Here is a 24869-nt window from a genome sequence, read left to right on the forward strand (position 1 = left end):
AGTACAAGGGAGTTAGAATATACAGAATTAAAAAATATAGTATATTACCAAATTACCTTTATAAAATCGGGTGGATTGGTATATTTTTCTTTAAAAAAACTTATACCATTACAATAATGAGAAGGGTTGCAGAGCAGCATAGTTCCTGCCAACTTTAGTAGTTATTAAAAATGAGAGATGGAAATAGTTACGCATATTGTTTGGAGTTGTATGTGAGTACCTTGCATTAGAGTGCATGTAATTTGAGCTGCAACATTTCACCAGTTAGAAGAACACAAGATGGGAAAAAATCCAAAATAAAATTTGTATTGAAATCATTACATGTTTTGAACGAAAACAACTCGTAAAGTCTTTTATATCAACATTTTGTAGTTTCAATGTAAACCAAACATTACCTATTCAGATGGTGTTTCAAGGTAATGATGTTGTAGATAATTTGGATATGGTACTTAGTGGATTTTATGCTAAGTTTTCATCACTTGATAAGTAACCAAAGCTAAGAAAAAAAATCATAAATATGAGAAGTTAAGTAAGGTATGTTCTTTTATTGTAAATTATGTTAAATTGATAGATAATCACGTTAAGGATATAAAGACGTGTTGATAAAGGGAAAGAAATGTATACTTATTGTATAAGATCAACTAGATATGTAAATAATGTAGATAAATGTATTAAAGAAGATGAGGAGAATCTAGATAAGATGGAAGTAATTTTTGAGAAGTCCAAACATATTGTTATTGATTTTGACAAAATTATAAATAAGGTGATGGATAAGATAAACATCTCACAAAGAGACAGGGGCAGGCTAATTCAAGGATTTGCAACCCCAAGTTGGAAATAATGTTGGAGTTAGATTTGTTGGAATCATCAAATAGTTATATGCTTTATTTAGACCTATAGATCTCGAGGCAAATGAGATAGAAACCTATGCCTCATGTGGAGAAATTAAGTGGAAGAGAACCTAAAGAAATCACGAGACACATTTTGAAGACTTGAAGGTAAATTTTGTAGATGTATTAAGATTTGTGTAGTATATTGTATGATTTAAGATCTATGTTAAATAAGAGTCAATACATATGCTTTAAAACTAAAGCTGTAAAGTGAACTACCCAAATCTAAAATCTATATTAAATAAGAGTCAATATGTATGAGTTAAAACTAAAGTTGTAAAGAGAAGAAACTAAATCATGTCTAAAAATAAAGTTTCAAGCTGGAGAGTTGACATGCATCATTTCATTTGGCAAGTCATTCTACAATTCCACAGACTGCTTTGTTTACTCCATATGATTAGTGCAAATCAAGTGATTTAAATGAAACTAATATAATTGGACAAAAGCTTCTTCCTTTTACATATTCTGACATATCTTTTGGAACTATTCATCAAGTTTTAAAATTTGGGGAGAAAGTAAATATTAACTTTCCACCACATATTGATAACAATCTTATCTTGCCAACATGATGCAGTAGCATCTTGCATGGGAAAAAAAAAATTGGAGGAGAGAGAAGGTGACGAAAATAGAAAGAAAAATAATAATAAAAAGAGGAAAAGAGGAGAGAAAAGGAATTTCTATTTTCAAAGTGCATAGGTGGCATAAATAGAAAAATGGTTGTCATTCCATTTATCGAAGTGTGCAGGTGGCATCTTAGAAGTTTGTGAAAAGTTCCTTAAATCATGCATTTAATATTTGTTGTGATCCACAAAGGAAATGCAATTTTCTAATTGGGCCACATGATGGTGCTTAGTTGTATTTGGGTGGGAATTTAATATTTGCTTCAAGGTGGTTGTATTTACCTTTTATCCCACATTGGTTGTGTTTGTAATGTCTTGGGTTGGAAGTGCCTATTTAAGCAAGGCATATGAGCATTTCTAATCAAGCTTTGGAAGGAAAAGCTTCAAGGGGTGAAAGTTCGGGAAGTAGAAGTCTTCAAGTGTAATTTCTTGTAGAAGCTCTTAATGTACAAGATAGGTGGAAGCTGTTCGTTTGGAAGTTCTCTCATATTGCAAGAATTTGGAGTTCTATCATTTGGAGAATATTAGAAGGATTTTCAAGTATAATAAAATTGCTTGGGAAGCATTTTGTCATCTCTTTGTCTCCATATTGTTGCATTCTTGGTTATGAGTTGGTAGGGTGGTGTGGCCCTTCATCACAACATGTGTGCACAAATTCATCCATATGGTACAACTACATAAAGTACCCACGTTTCTATTTTTCAATCAGATATAAGCAACCTATCAACTAGAATGCTACTACATGTATTGCACCTCACTAAAAACCTACAAAGTTATACCTCTGTTATCTTGCCTTCTTATGCCTCGTATTATGCATAGAAGCTCTAAAAGTGTGTACTGCCTTCGCTTTGGCCAATGAGGATATTCCAACGCTCACATATTTGAGGTGAATGTTAAAGTTCGATCATCTTTTGGTAATAAACATTGTATAATAGTTTAGTAAAGGAAAGATTAAACAATGTTATTGGTTGTTGCAAACATATTTAATCACCGTTTAAGATAAAGCCTTGGCAATAGTTCCGTGTGATGTGAGGAACTAATAATAGTACGTGTAATATTTGGAATGACCCTTACCTTCACTTACCTTAAAGGTGGGTCCCTTTCTCATTCACATGGCACGTGATTGGTGGACAAGCGAGTGAGATGTTTAAATCATGAGTTCTATACATTTCCTTGCACCATCCCCTACACTATTTATTATTCCTTTTGCAGGTGTGGATTGACACTTCATTAAATTTTCTTTTCATCCACTTTTCATTCGAGATGTGTCTTGATGCAATTTGCAGTTTGATAGATTCAATTTGCAGTTTGATAGATTCACCTTGGAAATCTTTCAAAGCTATGACGCTCTTTTTAAAAACCTTAGAGCTTGGTCCCACCACCTCCCTTCTAAGCTTTGGATTTTATTTTAAGTCTTTATTACCAACGCCTTTTCACCACATTAATAATATTATGACTTCAAATATGGTCACTTGATTCGATGCTAAATAAAGGTATAAGGTCCTTGACAATAATACTCTATCCCCATTTTTGCGCCTTGTAAGATACCATCGCTTGATAGTTATCTCATTGATTATGGAGACAAATATAACATTATAATATGTGTATTAATATTTGTGATCTATATAATGCTATTGTGAGCATGCTCTGGTATTGGCAGTGTCAAATCTGTAATGAACCCGATCGGATAGAGGTATCACAAAACAGTGTCAATATCAGTGCAACTGGACCTGTGATCTTGTTCGGTTGCACTGATATTGACCGTGTACCGAGCTTGCATCCGCCCATACCACATCAACATTTCCTATCTGCTCGTACACGGTACATCCACTGTCAAGCACATTAATCAACATTGGAAGCATAGCCTCTAGAAATTTGGCTTGACCACACGAGAGTTGTGGCCACATGAATCACCAAATTCCCGTCTCTCTACATTCTTAACACACATGAACTGGTGCCTCCTCTTCCCTGGTTGTTCCTGATTCCCACAACTTTAACACTGTTTCATTAAAAACTAGATTGCTGTCACTTCGCATTGCTGTCAATTTGCATTTTAAAACCTTCCCAACTAAGAGTTATCAGGAATTAGCATTGTTCCTTGTGCCTAGTTTTCTCACTGTGGTTTGCCACCTTCTTCCATGAGTACCCAGACTATTAGGGGCAACAGTAGTGAAGCACATCAGTTACCTCTGTTTGATTTGCTTTAACACACACTTATTGCGATGGGGTAAAATGGAGTGCCAATCTGCACCCGGGCTCATTTTTTCTTGTATATAATATATATATATATATATATATAACATGAATAAGTATATATAAGAATGATGATTTATCAATAACAACAATGTATATATATATATATATATATGTATACATATATGTATATATATATACATACATATATATATATACATATATATGTATATACATATATATATATATATGTATATATGTATACATATATGTATATATATATACACATATATATATATATATGTGTATATATATATACATATATATATATGTATATACATATATATGTATATATATATATGTATGTATATATATATATGTATACATATATACATATACATATATATATGTATGTATATATATATATATATGTATGTATATATATATATATGTATGTATATATATATATATATATATACATACATATATATATATATACATACATATATATACATACATATATATATATATACATACATATATATACATATATATATATATATATATATATATATATATATATATATATATATATATATATATATATATATATATATATATAAAACATGAATAAGTATATATAGGAATGATGATTTATCAATAACAACAATGTATCTCAGATTGAATTAATTTGACTGAAGCTACAACTTTAACAATAGAATGCACCATCTCATGATAAATTATAACATCTTAAAAAAATGACCTTCTCGATGACAAGCTACTCTGCTCAAGTGATATAATTAATTCTAGAACCATCTTGAGTCTATTTACCATAACCTTTGAAATAATTTTGTAGACTGTGTTACATGATGGAAGTAGATTAAAATATTCAAATATAGCCATCTTATCCTTTTTGACAACCAAAGAAATGCAGGTGTTATTAAAGTACCTCAAGATAACTCCCCCTCCCCCAACTTCTAGATTTCTCTACCACCTCCCAAAGATCATGAACAAAAATGTCCCTCAAATACTAATAGAAAAGTGCATGAAAACCATTAGGTCAAGAGGCTTTATCCCCCCTAAAACAAATAATATTGTCTTTACCTCCTCCATATATACTTCTTAGGTTAACATCTCATCTTGAGCATGTGAAATACGTGGTTGAATGATATCCAACACACCAATCAAGTCTTTCTCACTACTTATCCTATTCTCTCAGAAAAACCTTATTGCCTCCTCATTAATCTTATCATTCTCCAACAACTCTTCCCCATCAACATTCTTAATAAAATATATCATATTATCACCCCTTCTTACCTTTACAAAATTATGATTTTTTTTTTGTAGTCCTATCATAGTCCTTCAACTAGACTTCTCTAGATGTTTGCCTCCATAATGCTTCTTCTCGTGCAAGGACTTATTCATACTCTTTATCCAACTACTTCTCAAGCTTAAATTCCACATCATTCAAGAAAAAATCAATAACCTTAGAGTGAAAATGATATGATGATTCCCACAACTTCAACTTTTCTACACATATATTTTTGAAGTGCACTCTATTCCAAATCTTTAATTGTTCTTTAAGGAATTACAACCTCTTAAAATTAACAAAAGATTTGTGACTTGATCTAATAAGAGCTTGTTGCCACCAATTTCATAAAAATTCCATAAACCTTACCTCTCTTAACTATGTATATTTGAACTTAAAATTGCATTTATCTAGTGTTCCATCCTCCTGCACTTGTAAACCAATTATGCAGTGATTAGAACCTGTTATTGGGGGAACCTCAAATTCACATATCTAGTTCACATTCACCCAATTAATTTCCAACATAAACCTATCCAATTTTCAATAATTTTCAAAAATCCTTCCCTCCTATTATTTCATGTGTAGTCACATCTTTTAAATGAGAGATCAATCAAGCCATTATTCACCACTAAATTGTTGAAATACAATTGACTTTGCCCCATCCAACCAACCCCTCTAGATTCCTAGAAGGGTTTAAAATTGCATTGAATTCCTCTACCAAGATGAACATCTCACCTTCATCATGATCTAAGATGTTTGATAATACTTCCTAAACACTCACTTTAAAGCACAATTATTTGGATACACAAGTCACTTTGAACCTTTCAAGTTACTATTATGAGTCAAGTTGTCACTATTGTTGGTTCCTATCTTTCCTTAACAAGACAACCTCCAAAGATACCTCATTCTAAAACACACCAATCTTACCATAATCTCCTTGTGCACCTACCATTTAACTTTTGCATTTTTTCAAAATTTCTACCAAACCATTCACTATCTGAATCCTTTATCTTTATTTGAAGTTGATTTGAACCGAATCTGCTCTTGTTTGATTAAGGCATTTCTTGATCAAATAGAATTTTTTAGGGGCATTGCAACCCCCAACATTCCATTAAATGAACCTTATTGACTCTAGGAAAAAGGCATAGGCTTTTCTTGATCTTAATTTTCTGTACCTAGAAGCACTTCCAAACATAGCTAGTTTAACTTGGTTTGATTCCCTTCCTCTTTTATTTTTCTCCTTCACTTTGATCTAGTTACTTTCAACTTGAGTAATTTATAGGTTTTTTAAAAAAATCCCAACCCCATCAACCAATCCCAAAAAGTCCCCCTCTTCATTCTCCTCCTCATATTCAAAATTAGAGCTCAAGTCTTCCATGTTGCCACTAGAATCTCAAACCCCATCAAAAGAACTCTCTAAATTCCTTGTTGAATATTAGTACATCCTTAAATACTATTCCATATTATTTAAGCATAATAAATCCAATAAGTCCCTTAGACCCACTAGGATTATTCAAGCCCAAAGCTTGAATATATCTTACTTCTCCTAGTTTAACCTAACTATCCTAATATTCCTCTGTAACATGACCCCTACCCCATAATAAGTTATCTATGAATCACTCATTTTCCCTAGCCTTAATTAGTCCTTCTCTAGCATGCACCTAAGTATCCATATATTCTATAATAAACCTTAAACCTTCTTCAAATCCTAATAACATGGAGTTTGGTTGTCATATTTCATTGGTATCCTCTAAGAGCACCTATGGTTCCTTTGAAACTTGTAGAAGTCTTTTGAATTTGAATCCAACATTCTAGTTATGTTAACATAACCATTTATTCTTTCAAAGATAACATCAATAACCTCTTTTTTTTTTATAATTCTAACTATAGATTATACTCCACCTTATTTCTATTAATCCCTCATCCCTTTGGGTTATTAACCCGTTATTCACTTGATGTGACTTCTCCTCTAAAAACTCCTTGAGATCTAAATAAATCACTATGCTAATGGGTTATGCTCTTGGATTTTACCTTGACCTTTATTCCTACAAGAATTTGAATCATGATCCTCCCCAAACACTTTGTGCACACAATAAAATCGTCCCCCACTTTGATTTGTTGCCTTTATGATCCTCCACCCTTTATAATTTCCACCATCTCTAGTAATGAATGCCAATGATTCCACTAAATACATATTCTTAGGAACATAAACAAATATTTCTTATCTACTACATCTCTAGCTTTCATAAAAAACCAATCGATTCCCTACTAATCTTAAGGTTTCTTCATTCTAATACTCTTGCGGTAGGCTTCTCAAGCTAATCCACAAAGAAATATCCATTATCACCTCTTTTTGAGGGTCAAAGTTTTGTTCCTATATTTTAAGGTAAAACCCTTTGCCCTCAAGCATATAGGGCCCATTATTTAAAATTCCTTCTCTATCATTCTCAAATTCCACAATAACAAGAAAGAGCCATGCCATTAGTGTCTTCAAACTACAAATTTCTCCTCATTTCTTATTACATCATTATTTAATCTTGGAGTATGATGGTCAATCACCCCCCACTCCCACCATTTTAAAAATAAATCACAAGTCTTTAAAAAATCAACAACTCCTACCCATTTTGCCCCATCAATTATCATTAAAACTGCCATGCTAGATTTAGGTATAAAGTTTACCCTAGTTGGATCATCATTTTATTTGGTTTTCTTTAGTCACCAAAATTTACCAACAATCTTATCAAAATCCATTATTTCTTGTCGATGCAATGAAACAAAATGATTTTGTAGAGGACAAACATCAAACCCCTAGTTCTTATCCCTCTCATTCCTTTCATTTTTAAAACTAGGAATTCTCCTTTGTCAGCCATATTAAGCTCAGAAAAACTCCTTCCATTGGTGTCCCTAGTTTATACCACCATTTCTGTGATTAAAAGGTCATTGTGGTTGATAATCATTTCCATATGCAATTCCAACGTACCTACAAAACCCTCATCCACTACTTTACTCTTTTATCCCCATAACATAAGACGACAATACTTGTTGTGTATTGAGTAGATAGATGAATATATATTTTGCATTACCTTTTAAAATTGTTTAGGGGGGAAATAGAAGCAACTAATAAGATGTGTAGATACAAGACTTCCACTTCCCTAACATTCAAATACAACAGAAAGAGGGGCTTCTAAACATAACTCTCAATTTAGCTCAATTTAGATTATCAAAACCCAAATTGGATGAAGGGATGCCAATACTAAACCCCAATTATACTAACGAAGTATGCAAGAGTGTTCTCTTTCATGCAATGCTCATTAATCTTAGATTTGCAATGTGAAAGGAAATTTGTGAATGTTTGGTAGCTTCAATTAGATAAAGTATGAGACTAAAGTGTGTGTGTATACACACATACACACACACACATAATATATATCTATGTATGCATGTATATGTATATGCATATGTATATGTGTATATTTATCTATATATGTGTGTGTGTGTGTGTGTGTGTGTGTGTGTGTGTGTGTGTGTGTACATGTCTCCTCTTGTTATAATCTCAATTTAAATAAGTGATTACTGCTAATTAGAAAACACATACCAAGCATGGCATTGCAAATACAATTGTAGCGAGGTCGAAAAAATAATATGGCATCAGAGCTAGGTTAGTATTGTTGGAAGTCTAAATTGGAAACCAATATACTGGGGGGGGGGGGGGGATGAATCAGGATCTGTAATACTTTTGACCTTTTCACAATACTATAATGCATTCACCACATTTATCATCTCATATCCGATTGCATGCATAACTTACATAATCAAACTGTAATAATATATAGATCTAGTCTATCAATCACATGCAAGAAAAGTAATCACATGACACAAATATTTGGTTAGCCCGAAACTCGCCAAGGTGAAGGTAAACCTAGGGTGGGGATGATACCCACAAATCTTCACTACTATAGTAATAAAGAATTAACATGTTAGGTTACAATGTTTGACCATATCCAATGATCTACCCTGTAAGGGGTTTGCCTTGTTAAAATATTTTGAGACTTAGATCTAACCGTGTCAAGGGATTTTACACTTAAAAAAAGTAAGGACTCTATTAGGAGATTTAATAAGATCTGCTAAGACCACTCTATTAAGAGATTTACTCTGACTCAAGCTGTTAAAACTAATTCAGTACTTGATCCCTAGTCTGCTCTAATAAGTTGTTATTGGATCTCCTCCCTTCTATCTAATCCGATCTCTTATCTAATAAAAATTTATTGTCCTTCAATGCTTGACTAGGTCACTTCTCTAACATCTTTGCCTCTTCTACAATGCTTGCACTATCACACTTAATCTGCTCTATGATCACACTCTCATCTCTCTATATCCAAAAATAGGTCTACATATGCCCTATTTAAATATTTCATAAAGAATTTCCTAGATGCTTCTTGTTTTCACCTCTTCATCTGATTGGTTCATCACAAAACATAAGGATTTGAGATCCACATCATAAAAATATGTAATATCCTCCATAAAAACCTCTACAAGTATTAAATATCTTGTCCATGTTGGCCTAAAATGGTATACCTCAAAGTTTGTATCATTCCTTACTTGAATATTAATTTTTTGTTGCTCAGCACTTATTGTCTTTGATAATTGACACTCACTGTATATTCTTCTGATGCTTGGTCTTTACTATGTTCGACACATTTTGTGTAACTCAACTTCAATATGCTCAAACTACTTGGTAATATTAGACTCGACCTACATTGAAAATACTCGGTGACCAAAGACTTGCTTGACTCCTATAGAGCTCGGTATATGCATATTTATATACAAGTCTATCTCATGACTCAACCTATATAGAGTAGCTCGGTCGCAGTGATGATTGTCTGACTCTGCCTAGTATATGACTAAGTGTTTGACACTAATAGACAACAACAATTAGAGAGACCAACAATATCCCCCTTTGACATTAGTGAAAAAAATACTTTGTCATGATTACATTGTTACAACAGATAGTATGATTACTCCCCTTAAGCTTATGACTTAGTTCAAATATAACTAAAAAAAATGTACTTATGTTGAATAAACAATTTATCAATACATATATGCACATGACTCTAAGTAGTCTGATTGTAGTGCCTGCCCCTGGTTTGCATTTTGTTATCATTGCTGAACTCTTTTAGAGCTAGTTTCATGTTGATGGTTAGTAACATTATTATGAGATTATCAGATATTGTGCTATGGATTCAGTTGATATGTGATGAGATTACTTAGACTCTACATTTCATGTATGTATGATGATTATTTTCAGTGTTTGCAGTTATTAATGATGATTAGTAAGATGATTTATTATCATACGTGTTTTCTTATAGATACTTACCCCATACTTGCATGTGTATGGTGTGCGTGTTTGCTTTGTGTGTTTGCTTTTGTATGGTGTGTCTGATGTGGTTAAGGAAGGGAGTTGTAGTCACCTGCTAGTCGGGATCTACACGATGCACCACTTCCTGCCATTGCCTGTTTAGTTTAGTATATATTGTGCTTGTACATGCATGATTTTTATGCAGGTTGTAGGTACTGAGTATCGACTTTCCTGAATTGCTAGGATGAGCGTACCCTATCACATTATCTCAATGATAAGAGAGGGGAGATAAATTCTCAAGTCCAAATTCCAACCCTTTAAGCCATTTGTTCTAATTGAAAAATTAGGACAAGTATCTGAGTTGAGTATCCTCCGAATGCGTTAGATGATGTAATTCGTGATATAAACCCCTTGGTTTGATTTGTATGTATATTGGCTATGATGGATTTTTCGTATTTTTACCTTTGTGAGTCTTTGGAGTATTTTTTATTAATTAAGCCTAATTAAAAGATTTAGTTAATGGTTTAATTTAATAGAAAATTAATATGGTATTTTGATATTTATTTTATTTAATTAATTGAAAAATTAATTAAATAAAATAATTAAATTGAAAAATAAAAGTTATAATATTAAATTTAGAATGTGACAATATTTACTTTAATAATAATATATTTGGAGCTCATTTTTAAATAGATGACTAAATAATATTATTATTAAAGCTAATAAATATTTTAGCAATAAAGTTTTGAAAAATGAAATTTAAAAGTAGAAAATATATTTTAAATTATTAAAAGATTCTAAATCTCATATGATTAAAATATAAATATATTAAGATTGAAAGGTGGAGATATTAAAGTTAGTGCATGAGACTTAATAAATAAAATTGGAAAGAGTAAAGTAAATTGGAGTTATAAGCTTGCATGAGAATTAACATGTGTCAACAACATGGGGGTTAGTGCATCAATTAAGCACAAGGTGTCTACAATTCTATGACTCATCAAAAAAGAATTGGAAAAGACCCATGCTTAGTTGGGGACACCTTTCAGCGGTTTCAAGAAGCATTCCAAAGGTTTCTTGAGAGCTCTTGATATTCAGGCATTCATAGAAGCTTAAAAGAAAAGCTTAATGGAAGCTACAAGTTTAATGTAAGTTACAAGCCTAAGAGAAGCCACGAGTTACAAGCAAAAATAGAAGCTTCAAAGCTTACATGCATGGGAGAAGATTCATATGCTCATATATTTTCTACTTGCTTCTATGCTCCTTTTAGCACTTCTAATCACTTGGAGGATTCGATCGGCTTGGATTCTTGGAAGAATTGTGAATGATGGAGAAGGAAGGGATTTTCTATGGACTTCTGAGGCATGGCAAATTAGCATCAGTGTCCAGGTGCACTCGTGATATTCTCATATTTCTTTTGCACTCTTTCTCTTCCTATCTTCATCATATCTGTTTTATGTGTCTGAATACTCTCTATGATTGAATCTACTATTTGAAATTGGAATCAAGATATTTTATTTGGCTGAGAAGAAAACAATAAAAAAATCTTAGATCCAATTAAGGAGAAATAATTAGATCTTAATCGGGTTTGGGTTCGAATTTATATTGTGAAATTAGATAGACAAAATTTGAAATTAAAATAGAAATTTTATGGTGAAAATTTGAATGATTAGATGTAATTTTTCTATCAATTATATTTTTAGATGCATATGAACAAACCCTTTTATGGTTAAATTTAGAGAACAATTATTTTAAGAGGAAATTCTTAATTCATCACATATTGTCTTGTCACTGCCTCTTGGATAGACCCAAATTCAGTCATTCATAACTTTTTATCGGGATCGAATTTATTCGATCGCTCCGATCATAATTGGTGCAACTTGGCCCTCTCTAGCATATTTAAATTTCAGCCCGATCCAACGGTTCATTAGGGAGATATGGCCGTCGTACTGGGACTGTTTTATTCAAGAACGGATGTCTCTTTATTTCCCATAACCAAGAGTTCTTTATGCTTAAACTTCACAAAAATAATATATCAAAGTAATATAATTAGAATTTAATAATATTTAATTAGTCTAAAGACTAATAAGAATGTTCTAAATGAATTAATGAAAATTTTTAATGGAAAGTGTGTGGATGGAGCTGATGGATAGAGATATTGAATTCAATAGAGAATGGATGACTTTTAATATTAATTATTTAGTGTATATTAAATACTACTTAATATATAGTTAAGGGGTGGTAAAAGTGTTTAATGATGATTATTAAGAGACTCAAATTTTAATGATATTGGATTTAGATATAAATCAGAATTATTATATTGACAAAGAGTCATAGTTACATTATAACATTGTTATAACATAGCTACGATTTGAATTATTGACATGCTTTAAATGTTAGTTAAATAATAACTAATGAGGCTTATGGAAATATAGTTTGATGAGTTTATTATTTATTAATGTTTGTTAGGTCTAACAAACTATTAATAAATAATGGTTTAAATAGTTATCAACAAATTTGATTAGAAATAATGTATTGGAGATTATTTAATGAATTAAAGATATTATTGCAATCTTCCCTTATTAGAATCTTATTAATATGCATTAGTTTTCTAATTAAATCAAATTTAATTAAGATTAGTTAATAGTAAAAGAAGTGTAGTTAATTATTAGTCAATCTAAGTAAATGGATTAAAAGAAAAGAGATTTTAATATAGTTTATATTGTGGACTTTTTATAATGTATATTGAATACTATTAAACAATTTTAGAGTTATTTAATGAAGATGATAATGTTAAGAATTTGAAAATTATTCATGTTAAAATCTACAATGAGTCTTATTGGTTTGTGATAGGTATCTTTTTCAAACAACTTTTGTATAGACAAAATATTATTAGAACAATTAGAAAATGGAGTCTAATGGTTGTTTTTAATATTGATTAAATAATTGTAAGATGATAAGTTATATTGTGTTGATTTAAATTTAGAAATTCTAAATGATATTGGATTAAGATTGAATTATTATGTTATTGGTTAATACGTTTGAATACCTTAATGGTATTAAAAGTTAGCTAATGAAGTTCTATGTAAAAGTTCTCTAGATTGATTATTTATAATTGTGATAAGTTTATTATTTATTAATGTTTGTTGGGTCTAACAAACTATTAGTAAATAATAGTATAAATAGTTTAAATAGTTATCAACTAATACGAATAGAGTTACTCTAAAAGAGATTAGTTAATGATCGAAGTACTGTAAAAGATATTAATCAAATTGAATTGGTTAATAATTTGGAGGATTATCAGTTAACTGAATCAACATACATATGGAAAACTTATTTGAGATAATAATACCTGGTATTGAAGATTTATTATAACTTGTTATTATTAAAATATAAATGAGAACATTGTTGCAGAGTGATGTATGTGATCATTAAAGATTTAATAATAAGATTCCCAATATAGCTTGTCATTAAATATTAACAAGTTATTATTATTGAATTATTAATATGATCATTTGAGTATTGAATTATAGTTGACTTTTAACTTACAGAATTCTAGTTAGTTATTAGTCAACTGATGTTAATTAGAACGTTCCTATGGTTATACAATTATTAATTAAATCAATTAATGAGAGTTAATTAGATTTAATTAATAATTAAGTTATGTAATAGAGATTTATTTGATATAATTCTTTTAACGAGATTGTAGAATATCTATATTGAAGTTGATAGGTCTTATTCTTATGACTTGAATTATGACTTTATATATTGTATGATTGTCAACGATGGTGACGATTAAATTCAAAGACTCAAACTTTAGTAATACTTAATTAAGTTTCTAATTAAAAATTAATAAGATGTTAATAGGTCATGGATGGTGATAAATAAAGTTATAATCTCTAGTTCGAAGAATGATAATTGGTCCTCTTATAATATAACGAATAATGATCTTAGAAAAGTTGAAAGGTTAATCAATTAGAATATGGATCATGGTTAAATAAGAGAACAATTTAATTAAAGGTCAATGATGATCAGTTTAGTGAATATTTATCCTTAAGTTATTTTTTAAATGTAATTCTTATTAATGGAAGGATAATGTTATCGGGGAACAAACAGGTTGACTTGTAGGTCAAATGATGAAACTTGAGACACTTGAAAATATACTTGCAAATAGAAAACTGGAAACCTCTACACTTGATTCAACTATGTAGGATAGAAAAACTAAAACATGTGTTTGCATCGTGTATTCTTTATGCTTCTTGTTTTGAGTTTTTGGGTTGACTAGTGTTGACCAGTCTTAGGTTGTTACCAGAGGCTCGGGGGTTATGAGATGTGTTGGCATGTTGATTTTATTTGGTCTCGATCTTTATAAGCCCAACCATGGTAATGTGATCGTATGATCTATGATATGTTTGTATTTACTGATTGTTATTGTTCATCAGTCTTCATGTGTGAAGCTGAGACGTATGCGTATGAGACACTTGAGCTAATCATTTTTGAGTCATCGATCAGTTATCCTTGGATTACTTTCTAGTCACCATGATGGGACTAAAATGTGGATTTATTCTTGATGATGTCATGTTGTGACATGTTTGACTCAACCATTTTGGAGTCTTCGATCAATATGATATTGAGATATTCTTGGTTGCTTGTTGAGAACCAATGATTATGGTGATTTATTTTGAGATATATTTTGGTTATTGAGAACTAATGGATACTTATGATTATCAGTGATGCCTTTAGTTGCCAATAGAGAACTGTTGTGGTCATGATTTTCTATGGATGCTTTTCGGATGCTCATGGAGATTTGATGATTCTTATCTTGGAGATTTGATGATTCTTATTATGGATATTTGATACTTATTTGATGATTCTTTTTATGGATTATCTTTTGGATTTTCTTTACAGTCACTTGTACAGGACTGTGGTGATTTATGATTCCATGAGCATTAGGGTAGGATATTTGCATGTAGTGACGGGAAGTGGCTTGCAATGCGGGCCGGGGCCCTAAGAGGCTGCCAGGGTAACTCATTGTAAGTTGGATTAATAAGTGATAACATTCACACCTAATACTAACTGAATGAACCTAAAAAGATAAGAATTTTGGTTCTTGCCCATGCCTTGAGTGCTTGTATAGGCTAGGATGGGAGTAGTGAGAACGCATGGTTGCGACCTTGCATTCCATAGTATGCCTTGTCAATATGAGAGAATACTAGTGACCACATGAGATCTGTATGGACCCGTGGAGTTTAGCTAACTGCCAGGGTAACTTGTACGAGATAAATGCGATGACACTTTCCCGCTTGCATAGTAGGTTCCTACATGTCATTGTGTGCCTCTGGGAAGTAGATGTCAGTATCGTGTTTGGAACCTTTGAGTTAGTATACTTTTAAGATTCCTAGACTATAGAGATTTGTGTTGTGTTATGGATAGCCTATTTGGGACTTGAGATTATCTCCTCAGCATGGTGGGAGTGGACCACTTAGGTTCCACATGATCGGGTGGTAGTGTATTTTTCACTCTTATCATTTGAGATTCATTGAGACATCGTGGCTGATGTGTCCTTCGTGATGGTGGATATGTATCCTTTCATTGATGATTAGCATATGTTAGATGATGTTATCTTATGCTTATATTTGCATGTTAGATTACTTTCTACATATGATGTTGTATATGTTAAGAGTGACATTCCTATTATGTTAATACCGATGATCTCTTCGGTGATTTGGGATGTTACGCACGGAGGGATGGCTAGGGCCCACGATGGTCTAATGATGCTATTAACGGTTGGGAGGAACCGTGCACTTAGTTTATTTTGTTTGATCTTTATGATGGATGTATATGTCTTCTATGATGATGTATCATGTGATTATCTTTACTTTGATGTATCATGGATTAGAATAAGATGATGTACCTTATTCTACATATGTATATTCTTTGAGCTTGTCATACCCTGTGACATGTACAGAGGATGAATGAGCATTTGAAATGTAATATTTAAACATTGGACTTATCATTATTATTTCATGTGGATGTTGTACTAGATGGATTCATGTATGTAATTCAACGTTAAGGGATCTTTAAAGAATGTAATCGGTTATGTATGTTATGTTTACTTTCAGATGGACATTGCTATTGCTTCCGTTATTAAGTACAAGTTATATGTGGTATTTACTTTCATGTTATTTTTAAAATAAAAAAAATGTTACCAAATTTAGTGAAATTCTAGGTTAATTCTTTGGATTCCTTGGCAGGGCATTACAGTTTTAGTGTCATACCCTACTTTCCTTTTGAACTCTAATCTTTGAATGTTGATTCATTCTAACTCTTCAGATCATATAAACATCATTACATTCCACCTTGTTTTTATCACTTATGTCTTCTATTGGGGTTGAATGGGTGGAATCAAACCACATTTTTCAATAAAAGGTTTTTGAAATTGGTTGATCATAGGAAGTGCATGATCCCAAGTGGTTCTTGTTGATTCCAAAATGTGATTTTGCAATTGTAATCTAGTTGCCAAATCAATCAAACTTTCAACAATCGAAAGATTATGTTCTTCATTGATAAGATCTTGTGTTGATTTCATTTCTCTCTGCATAACCTCCAAATGAGATATCAACATGGAATGAATGGAGATCAAATTTGATCTCATGTTGCTATTAGCTACCTAAAGCTTGACCAATCTTCCTTGAGTATTCAATAACTTATTATAGTGATTTGAACTAGATTCAGTTGACTGCGAAATAATGTTGCTTGCTTTCTACATATTAGCTTGAATCTGGTTGATGTTTGCTTGAAGATCAACAATGAATATGGGCACATCACACAAAATGTTGTACTTTCTAAATAAGTTATATGGTGTTCTATACACATTATTGCAATAGAACTTTTTGATCAGCAATAGTTGTCGAGACTTTGTCCACAACCATATTTTCAAATTTCCTTGCTGACTAATCCATCAATTTCTCATTTGTTTCTATATCATCAACATTTATTTGTTCAACAATAGTTACAAGTTGGGAAATGATTGGGGCTTGCCCATCAAAATTTTGTATATCAAATGCCTCAACAAAAATGTCTTTAACATCATGCAATACCTGCTTTTGTTGATGTTCCCTTTTTAGCTCTTCTTGCTTCTTCTTTTTAGCCAAATTTTCTTGCAAAAAAGTTGTTCGTTCAAGAGTTAGATTTACCAAATATAATTGTGGCATCTCAATAACTTCATCTAGACTAACTTGAATATTTGGAGAGTAGTCTTTTATTTCTTTCCTTGTGCACGGTGAAGGAGTGTTTCTTCTCATCACTACTTTAGGAGATGGTGAGGGGGTATCATCACTTGGTCTTGCTTATACATTAGTGCTAGAAAAAAAAAATGGTAGCACTTGCCACTATTTTATTTCTCACCTTATTCTCCTCAATGTGAGGTTTTGACACATTTGGTCCTTCTTGACCTATGGTAGAAATGTCTACACTTGTGTTTCATTAGTTTCTTCTGCCTCTTGCTCCTCCTTGTCTGCATATGAAGGCTTCTTTGGAGTGTCAGGGGTATCGGCATGGACTTGGTACACCTGAACTCATTGCATCACTCTCATCATTTTTAGCAATTATTGTCTCAATATCTCTTTCTTGTGTTAGTTCTTTTGTTATGAGACCAAAAATACATTTCCAAAGTAACTCATTTTGTTGAATTACAACTTTTGTCTTATTTTGTAATATCATTAAAATTCTAAACTTAAGAACAGATATGTTCCTATATTTCTCCAAAAATGTATCTTTCTATTCTTGTGATGGATCAGGTATACCTTTGGTTAATGTGTCAGTTCTGATGTCTTTCTCTACTTCAACTTCCTATTGCCATTGTCAAGTTTGCTATACAAATCTGTTGGAATCTTATTCTCTACTTCATTAGAAGCTAATTGTTTACTTGCCATCATATCTATCATGGCCTCCTTAGATTTTTTTTTCTATCATCATTACCAAGTGTGTCATATTCTACAAATCTAAAACTTGATAAGCCTACAAAGCTTCTTAGGTCGGAACATACCTTATCAATATTCTTTGCTCTTCTAGGTATTGTGGTCGATTTATCTGATTTTGTTCTCTTTGCATAATTATCTTCAACTTCTTTTACTTTTACTAGTCTCATCCTCTTTAGTTTTCTAATAGGGGCTTGAGATATTTCTTTCTTTGTCCTTGATCTTCTTGACTTTGTAGTCACCACTACTCCTTGCTTTGCAAATTGCTCAACACTTGCTGCTACTGCCTTGGTCCTTAGTTTGGTAGGTGGTGGAGGAGAGAGGGGTGTCACCACTAACTTCTTTTTAGTTCCATTAGCCTTCTTCCTAGGTGGTGTGACAAAATCTAGGGCTTTACCCTTGACTCCTTCTTCTTCTTCCTCTTCCTCATCACCACTACCCTTTTCTTCATCTTCTCCAAGATCTTGTGTAATCTATAGAGGTTCCTTGCTCTTGCCTTGTGTGCCTAGCTTTGCCTCTAGGTCTTCAATAATTTTCTTCCTTTTCTTCTCCTTAGAAGCTATCTTGATATCTATAGTGATTCTTCCCTTAGCTTCTTCATACTTTCCAAAAGGTTCAACTTTAGTATCAATATCTTCTTTTAATAATGCAACAATATTTGCATTCACTATATCACTATCAATCTCATAATCACATTTGTTAGCCATGCCTTCCTCAGCTTTATTGCCTACACAAATGTGTTATTTGTGTCCACTAAGAAACATACATCATTGTAATGTTTCATTACTAACTATTCTTCTATTCTCATTCTCATCTTCATTCTTTGTTTGAATTCCTTAAAATATGTATCCATGAAAATTTCAAAATTCTTTCCTCATTGAGTTATGTATTCATTGTTTTTCCTTATCACTAGTTTTCCTTGTTCCCAAACAATATTTCCAATACCAAGAAAATAGTTCTGAATATAAAAGAAAATACACATAACAAGCGATCCAAACTTACACATTAAGTCCTTTGCCTTCCTGATGGATATCAGGTTTTCTACTAGTTATAGTTTATATAAGTGGGCAAGGTCATATTCATGATCTTTCATGACAATCTTCCATGCTTAATCCACTACCATACATGATACACTGTCAATTTGCTAGATTGATAGCATTTGTGATTAATCACTTTCACTACAGATTCAATCAATGGATCAAAAATGTTTGTGATGGACAACCCTCGTCCATTCCACTCAGCTCTTGTGTTAGCTTCAACTTCCTCTCAACTTAAACTTCACATAGCCTTCTTCCTATATAGAGTGGGATAACTAGTAACCATGTGAATCATCTTCTTGGTTATCTCAACTAGTACATTGTGTAGCCAAAACTTTATATCATGGATTCTACTCAATACAATGTTGATCCATTCGATCTAAAATTTATTGAAAACTCTAGGGCATGAGTTAACCCTTTCCTCTCAACAATTTTGAATTCCTCCTTCAGAATCCCTTTGTTACATAATTTCTCATACACCTCTTGAATCTAGTAATCACCAACTTCTCTAATCTTACACGTGTAGCAACTCTGCACATCGTGTATCATGATTATCTTAGGTGGTATCAAGGATAATGTACCTGTTGAGTCACCTTTCATTGAGATTTCAAGAATAACACAAAATTTAGGTAGAGGACAAGTGCCACTCCTTACCAATTGAATGTTACTAACCTCCACTCCTTGACTCTTTCCTGTGAATGATGAAGCTGCCATTTTTCTTTGATAGGGTTAAAAAAATTCTTTACTCTGGATAACTTGACACCTCTTAGATCTTCACTTAATCAAGATTCTATCTTAGATTTTCTATTAAATCACCTTAGGATCTCTTTTTTGTTCAAATTTCTCTTGTGCTCTCAAATTCTATATGCCATGTATGAAATAATGTCTTTGAATTTTGATATATACTTCCTTCTACTTGATTTAGGGTCTCCATTAATATTGTGTACTCAGGTAGGTGGAAGCCAACTGTCTTTTCAAACTAGGTCTTCACTATACAACTTGGTCTCTTCCATCTAACTTGACCTATACATTAGTTCAACTTCAAAAGTACTTGGTCCATATTGTAATGGTTGGCCAATATAGAAAATTTTACTGATGTTTAGAATTAACTGTGTACATGATTCCTTTGTACTAGTCCTTTCATAGATATGTTCTTATGCATCTTTACTTATGAAAATATGAACTTTAGCACATTTAATGTTAGGAACTAATGAATGATATATCATTTAAATATATAGTTCCTTACATACCTTTCTTGCTTAGGTTAAAGTGATATGATCACCTTCTCCATTGGATTGGGTGAACTCAACTTCATCTGTTCCACTACTTCCATCTTCTACCTTTTTCTTCCATGTTTGACTCATCTCCTTCCTTTTTTGATAAATGCACACTTTGCCTTTACCTTTGGAATGATTATGATTTGCTGGTGGTACTTGAGTTCTACAGTATTTTCTTGAATGTCCAAACTTTTAACATTTGGAACATACATTGTTAGGCGTATGATTCTTCCTTTGAATAGTCCAATATGGTTTTATCTATGATCTAAATTCATATGCTCTATGTCCATACTTTTGACAATTATAATAGCAGCCTCTAAATCTAGGTGTAGTAGGTGCATTCTTCATTTTTGATCTACATTCATGTATTTGATGTCCTTGCTTCTTGCAGTAAATACAATAACCAGTAAACTTAGGTTTAGGATTTTTCATACCATTTTTTCTTTTTTAGATGTTTGTAGTATGACCGAGTTTTCCACAATGATAATTGCATTTATCAATTCTCCATTCCTAGATGATTCTCCTTGCTCAATAGATGAATGTACTGAGCCAATAGTGCTACCAGATGACCTCATAAGTTCTTCAAAGTATTTCATTTCTTCATTAGGCTTGTTGAATATTTCCACAAGTTCTTTCTCAAATTTTAGTTCATTCTTCAATAAGTCCTTTTGTGATTTCAGATTTTCTATTTCCACATCTTTTATGTTCAATTCTTGATTTGCAAGCATCAGTTGATTCATCATGTCTAGTTGAGTGTTTGTGAGCTTTTGTACATCATATATCCTTTCTTCAAGTCTAGTTTCCCTTTGTATTTTGTCTTCCTTAGTGACAACACTGTCTTCTTCAACTTTCTTCTTTTTCTTGGTTACTTCACATAGCCTCACTGATTGAATCTCATGTTCCCTGTTTAGTCCCTTGACTTCTTCATTCATGATTCTATTCTTTTCTAGTAGATTTGCATATGTTGTTTCATTTTCATTTGAGATTCTAGTTCCAAAAAGTCCTTTAGTTTTTACTTCTTCACAATGAAACTTATTTATCTAAATATCTAACTCCTTTGTTCTTTTTAGAGATTTTTCAGTTCTTGTCTTGTTGTCTCAAGTTGTTGTAGTATGAGTTGGATGTCAGTTACCTGATTGTTAATAACTTTGTCTCATTTATAAGCCTCCATATCCAAGATCTAAACTCCAAGTCATTAAACTTCTCCAAGAGAACACAACTTTGATACCAATTGTTGGAAGTCTAAGTTGGAAACCAAGATACTGAGGAGGGGGGGGGGTGTGAATCAAAATCTGTAACACTTTTAAATTTTTCACAATACTATAGTGTATCCACTATTACCATCTCATATCCAATTACATGCATAAATTACATAATCAAACTATAATAACATATAGATCTAGTCTATCAATCACATGCAAGAAAAGTAATCACATGACACAAAGATTTGGTTACCCAAAAACCCTTCAAGGTGAAGGTAAAATTGGGGTGAGATGACACCCTAAAACTTCACTATTATAGTAATAAAGTTAACTTGTTAGGATTACAATGTTTGACCATATCCAATGACCTACCCTGTGAGGGGTCTACCTTGTTAAAAGCTTTTGAGAGTGTTAGATCTCATCTTGTTAGATGATTTTACACTTATAACAAAGTAAGGAATTTGTTAGGATATTTACAAAGATATGTTTTTGATTAGATAAACAGGTTTTACAGGGACCCTGAAACCCAAGAGTTAAAACATCAACAAGGCTAATAATAAGCGTGAAAAGCCCAGCCAAAAAAGTTCTAGTTCAAAGGTTGAAAACAAGCACAAGGCCCAACCGATAGACAAAAGCCAAAGAAAAGGCTAGGAACAGAAACAACATGAAATGACCAGGGCAAAAGCCCTTACAAAAAGCCAAAAAAAGGCACAGAAAGAAACAAAAGAATAGGCAGAGGATTAGTCCTCATTCTTTCTCTCTAGGTCTTGCATGACTTGAGCTACCTCATAGGCCATCTTGTTCTCCTTTGCCTCTTGCTGGAGCACCCTTTGATCCTCTTGGTCCTAACCATTGTTGATGTTGTCCTTTGCGGTGTCGACCCCCATTCTGCCTTCTTCCTTATCTTTGTCATCCTCATCATCCTTCATAACTCTGTCTTTGATCCAGCTCATTAAGAATATGTTGTTGTTGTTAATGGAGCTTAGCATCAAAATCATCTAATTTGAGAGATTATGATTGTAGATTTTGAGGGTGTCAATCCTTCTCTCCGCCAGACTAAGCCTCTCACCATTGTCATCTCTTTTATTAGAGTCTGCTCCATTCCTGTTATTCACCATATGACCCACCTGCTCTTTGACCTCTTCCAACTCATGGAAAAGCCACTTGATTGATCTAAAGTTATCAATCATGCTATTGAGGGCATTGTTCAAGAGATTCACCTCGGTTTCCCTAGCTTTGTCTGAAATAGCCACAATAACTGGGTCAATGAGTTCTTCAAGCCTTGTCTCTTCTTGGTTATCCACAAGGACCTGCAAGATCATGGCCTCTCTAAAAATGCCCATTTTTGAGGTCTTGACTTTAAAGTTTTTCCAAGCTTTCCTTCTGTTATTTACCTGCACCTCCCCACCCTCGGCCTCAGAATCCAAATTTTGTTCCTCAAGTTGTGCATGAATATGGATAGGTGAAAGAGGCAGTGAAGACATGTCCTGATCTTGCTACATAATCTCCTCCTCCAGACCCTCCCTCTTGCTTTTCTTCCCTCCCCGATCCTCCTTAATTTCCTCTGACATCTCCATTTTCTCCTCTTTCATCTCCACATCCTCCTCCTCATCGCTGTCATCCTTCACATCTTTCATAGGATGCTTCTGCCCATGATCCCTAGGACTTTTTCTGTTGGGGGTGATGGAGGAAGGCGAGTTCTTGACCTAATGGGTGGCTTTTTTATCAGCGGATGAAATCACGTCATCCTTAGAGCTAAAGCTTTGAATCTCATCTGAGTTTGAAGAGTAGCTGGAGCTACCAGAGGTCACATTCTCAGTCTAAGGGGGATCCTTGCTTATAGTCTGAGCCTTAAAATGCTCATAAATAAGCAACAGGAGCCCCTCATGCAACGCAGGGTTATCAGAGGGCTTCTTTTTGAAACTAACCACTGCCTTGCTCAAAGAAGTTAACAGGTAAAAAGGAAAAGAAATTTTATGGCTGCGTTGAAAATGATTCAAAAGAACAAAGTGGTGGGTACAAGCCCTATCAAACCTAGGGTCCAAAGTAATCTATTCTATAATAGCTCTCAGAACATACCTCTACAGTTTCTTCATGGTGTCAAGAACATAGTACGTGTCAATCTTCTTCAAGGCTTTCAGTTCCTTCTCATCCTTAACAAAATCCTGCACAATATTAGCCGAGAGCTTCTTGTCCCTGAAAAAATTAAAAACCTCAATCGAGATTTTAGCAACAGTCGAAATCACCTCCTCAGTGATCATGAAAGAAACCCCATTCACCTTCACTCTGCCATCCTTCCATGAACCAATCATACTATTGGTCACCTCCTGATCAAAGCCATGCAATTTCATTATGTATCTGGTAATCTTGCCCAGATCTAGCTACTCCCAAACTTTGTCCCTGCTCTTCCATTTCTCAATTTTGCCCACTGGCTCCTTTCTACACCTTTCGCCAACCATATCTGCACTCTACGCACCCTCAATTCTCATATGCACCTTGCACTGCAACAGATTGGATCCTCCGTGACTAAGCAGAATGCAGAAAGAATTAACCCTTCTATTGCTTTTATTGTAAATGTAATAAATGAACCACAAAGCATGTCGACTAGTCTATAATAAATTGCAGCAATTACAATTTTCCATGCTAACTTTTTAGGAAGTACCCTTTCCCCTTAATCCATTCATACTCATAATTTCAAGTTGATCTTCTTTGTACTTCCTTGGATCTTGTCCAGATCAATCAAGATTTTAACATATGTCGACAAAGTATTTTCGAGTGCCATGTCATAATTTGGCTTGCGCCAACCCCAATATTTGCAAACTTGTCAACGACTGGGTTAGCTTCCCAAAAAATATGAGTGACGTGGACTCTACTGAATTTGGCAAGAGTCTCACAGGTCTCATCAATAAGATTCGCAATCAACCATGATGGTTGAGAGTTTCCATTAATACATTTTATTATGTTGTTCAAGTCCCCTTCAAGCCAAAGATTAGTGACACCAATTTCAAA

This window comes from Cupressus sempervirens, chromosome 10 (assembly GCF_028749045.1).
Source record: "Cupressus sempervirens isolate cs-2001-9-10 chromosome 10, ASM2874904v1, whole genome shotgun sequence".
Classification (NCBI taxonomy): domain Eukaryota; kingdom Viridiplantae; phylum Streptophyta; class Pinopsida; order Cupressales; family Cupressaceae; genus Cupressus; species Cupressus sempervirens.